We start from the raw sequence: 4,666 nt of genomic DNA, 5'->3' as shown, positions 1-4,666 counted from the left end.
ATATAAATAAAAGATTTGAATAACATAATCTTTGTAGTTATCTAGATCGCCCTCTTATCATTAATTGTGTTTGAATGAGCTTTATCTTTGGCTTCAATATTATCCTTAGTAGTTGAGTTTGAGTGGGACTGAACCTTAGCTTCAACACTCTCCCGCAAGTTCAACGTGGGATTTCTCATGTTCAACTTGAAACAAAATTGCTGAAATTTCATGGATAGAAAAGGCTTTGTCAATACATCAACAAGTTGATCCTTTGTTGGAATAGACTGCACTTCCAGTGATTTATTTGAAACCTTATCCTAAACAAAATGAAAATCTTTCTCCACATGTTTGTTCGAGCGTGAAAAATCGGGTTGGCTGAGAGATAAGTAGTGCTAAAATTATCACACCATAACCGTGGTGGAGAGTGAAGAACGAAACCTAGATTACGTAGTAAATATTGAATCCATGAGAGTTCAATGACTGTATTTGCATGGGACTTGTATTCAACTTCAGTGCTCGAGCGAGAGACAATAAGTTTTTTATGAGAACGCCATGAAATTAAATTGGACACTAAGAAAACAAAATAAGACCATGTGGATCGCATATCATCCAGGCAACCTGCCCAATCTGCATTTGAAAAAGCTTCCAATTGAAGTACCGCTACGAGTGAGAAGTAAGCCATGTGTGCTTGTGTTTAAGATACCTTAAGATGCATTTGATTGCCTGCCAATGAAGTTTTGTTGGCCTATGCATAAATTAACATACACGATTAACTGAAAAAGGCAAATCAGGCCATGTAAGGGACAAATATTGTAAAGAGCCAACTGTGCTTTGAAAAAGAGACGAATCCTCAACTGGATCACCTTCAAATGCTATTAACGTGTAAAAGGATGACATAGGGGACGAAATAGGCTTAGCATCTAACATATTGTACACTTTAGTAGATTTGGATTTGAGATTAATAACCTCCATGCCTAAGAAGTAGTTGAGTGAACCAAGGTCTTTTATAGCAAGCACACGTCCCAGTTGTTGGAGAAGATCATCAAAAGCATTTCAATCCAAGGTAGTGATTATGATTTCATCAACGTAGATAAGGATGAACATAGTGAGAGTAGACGTCTTAAAAAAAAAAAAAAAGAGATGGATCAGCCTTAGATGCCATGAACCCAAGTGTGAGAAGCTTGTCACTTAGACATGATAACCATGCACGTGGCACCTGTTTTAAACCATATAGGTCTTTATCAAGCTTGCACACATGTGACGGAAAAGATGTGTTGGGAAGATAGATAGCAAGGGGAGTCAAACAATAGTAACTTAATATACATATTAGGACACCATTTCTAGCCCAAAAGCCTAAGCTAATGGGCTTAGGTCCACTTATATATATTAACTACTCTTATTCTTTATACTTTCTTAATGTGGGACACAAACCTCATAAGTGCATGCACAACAATTCTCCCCTCACTTGTGAGTTTCTTTCACATTGACCAAACTCCCCCACACACAAGAGTATCACGTATACTCCAAGAGAAACCACTCTTTTTACCGGAGTCAAACCAAACGCGTCAAACCAAGACACTCGTATTAGCCGTAGCGGAAGCAAACCATGAGCTCTGATACCAATTGTTGGGGAGAGAAACACCAAGTGGAGTTAAACATGAGTAAATTAATATACATATTAGGACACCACTTCTAGCCCAAAAGTCTAAGCTAATGGGCTTGGGTCCATTTAGGTATATTAACCACTCTTATTCTTTATACTTTCTCAATATGGGACACAAACCTCACAAGTGCATGCACAACAAGATGGATGCACAAAACCTGGTAGTTGAATCATGTAAACTTCTTCAGATAGAACCCCATGAAGAAATGTATTTTGGATGTCTATTTGAAGTATAGACCATCCTGCGGAGTAGGCAAGTGAGAGTACTGTCCGAATGGTAGTTGGCTTCACAACCGGACTAAAAGTCTCTCCAAAATCAACCCCTGCTTGTTGGTGAAACCCCTTCACAACAAGTCTAACCTTGTGACGTTCAACTAAGCCATTTGCTTTTCTATTCAACTTGAAAACCCATTTGCAACCTACAAGGTTATGGGCAGTTGACTGTGGAACCAAAGTCCACGTTTTATTCTTCATCAATGCATTAAATTCTACTTGCATGGTTACTCTCAATTCTAGAATGTTCTCAGTAGATGTGTAGCATGAGGGTTCAACCATAGCTGCATCACTAGAAAGTGCAAGGCATATGATATAAGATACCGTAAGATACCATCTGTAAAATTCTTGGGACAATGGATATTATTCTGTGCCCGTGTGGTCATGGTGTGCGTCCAATACAGAGGCCGTGTGGGAGATGGATCAGGAGACCTATGAGTCTCAACTTGATTTGGAGGCATTTCTATAGGAGGAAGAGAACTTGTAGGTGACATGTGAGAGGGACACAGGTAAGGGAGATGCACTATGTGTGTAGGTACCAAAATAGATATAGGCAAAAGAGTTGGAGTTTGAGTAGGAGACTTGGAAGACTCAACAGCAAAAGGAAACACATTCTCATTGAACACTACATCAGGTGACACAAATCCTTTTTTAGTGGGACGATGGTAACCTTTATGCAGAGAAATATATCCTAAAAAGACACATTCTTCAAACCTAGTTGCAAATTTGTGTTTATTGTATGTGCGACAATGAGGGAAGCAAGCGTAACCATAGATACATAAGAAATTATAATTAGGAACAGGTTTAAATAATTTCTCAAAGGGAGAGAAATTTTGTAGAATTGGCGTAGGCAATCGGTTTATGAGATAGCATGATATTTGACAAGCTTCATCCCAAAAAGTTTGGGAACGTAGCTATTTGTAAGGAGAGAGAGTAGTTTCAATAAGATGAATAGATGATGATGTTTGCACTCCACACACCCATTTTGTTGATGAGTATGTGGGTAAGTGACACAATGAATAATACCATTTTTATGAAATAATTGATGGAGATTACGATATTCCCCTCCCCAATCTGTTTGAACTTTGAACACATTTTATTTTGGTATTGAGGAGACGTTCGACCATGGTTTGGAAGTGTAAAAATACAGAATAAACATCGGATTTGCACTGACTAGTAAATAACCTCGTATATCTACTAAAAGAATCAATAAATGGAATGGTAGTATTTATTTCCATGAAATGAAGTTACTGGAGAAAGCCCCCATAAATCTGAGAAAACCAAATCTAAAGGTTGAAATGAAACAAACTCTAAACTGGGAAAGGGTAGTTGGTGGCTCTTGGACTGCAAACATGCAGAGCACATAGAGACAAGAAAATATATGTAAATTAAATTTTGACAAGACATGCCAAACCACATGAAGCGCAGGACGACCTAAGTGACGATGCTAGTGAGAAGGAGACATATGTTCACCAACAAGAGCTCGTTTTATTGAAGAAGAAGAAGGATCAGATGATGGGAGGAACTAATAAAGGCTTTGTTTAAGTGGACCTTGATGCAGGAGAGTCCCAGTTTTGCACTCCCTAATAAAAAAAATGAGAAGAATGAAATTCAAAAAAGACAGAATTATCATAAGCAAATTGACTAACTAATAATAAATTCTTATATATATTAGGAACATGTAAGAGTTGTTTTAAAATGAATTGACGAAGAGAAGAGTTTAGAGAGGCCGAACCAATGTGACTTATAGGTAAACCGGATCCATTCCCTTCACGTATCTGATCATTGCCACCATATTCTTTGGTTAAAAGATTATGGTTACTAATATCATTAGTGAGGTGAAGGGTTACACTAGTATCCGGATACCAATTCTCATCAGGAATAAGATATAGAAAGGAATATAAAGCCTGAGGTGAGGCAGTGGATTCCTGCTAAAATACATGGTCAAAATGATTGTAGCAATTTATTGCAATGTGGCCGTGCTTGTTGCACAATTGGCAAGTGAGACGAGAACCCCAGGATGTGCCAGAGAAATAATTACCACGAACTCTGCCTTAAAAGGAGTAGCCATGGCCTCTTCCATAAAAGGATTGTTCACAGCTAGCAAATTGACCACCATGGCTAGGAAAAGAAAAATGACATCATCTCCCACGGCCAGGAGAATGGGCAGTTAGATTGGCTGAAGATATTGAAAAATATGGGGATGGTTGATGCTGAGCCAAACACATCTCATTGGCAAGCATATCCCAAAAATATTATCAATATTCATTGTATCAACCTTGGTAGTGATTGATGTAACCAACGGGTCATATTCAGACCCCAAGCTTGCAAGCAAAAATGAGTTAATCTGAAGATCATTGAGTGGTTGTCCTATGGTAGCCAAGATATCACAAAAAGACTTGATTCTTTGAAAGTAGTTAGTCACATATAAGCTGCCTTTCTTTATAGTGCCAAGCTAAAGATGCACTTGAAGCATATGAGCATGAGATTGTGATGTGAATTGGATCTCAAGAGAGATCCAAAGGTCACGGGCTATGACACATCCAACAACATGACAAATAAGAGATTCAGTGAGTGTGGTAATGATGAGACTGAGAATGAGTTGGTCCTGTTGCCACCAGGTATGATACTCATGATTGCAGATAGGAGCTGAAATAGGGATGGTGGGATGGGGAATGGTGGATGGAGGAGGTAGTGATGAACCATCAACAAATTGGAGAATATTGTTGACCACAAGATATGGGAAAA

The sequence above is a fragment of the Corylus avellana genome, chromosome ca11, assembly GCF_901000735.1.
Source record: "Corylus avellana chromosome ca11, CavTom2PMs-1.0".
Lineage (NCBI taxonomy): Eukaryota > Viridiplantae > Streptophyta > Magnoliopsida > Fagales > Betulaceae > Corylus > Corylus avellana.
This window is presented reverse-complemented; position numbering follows the sequence as displayed.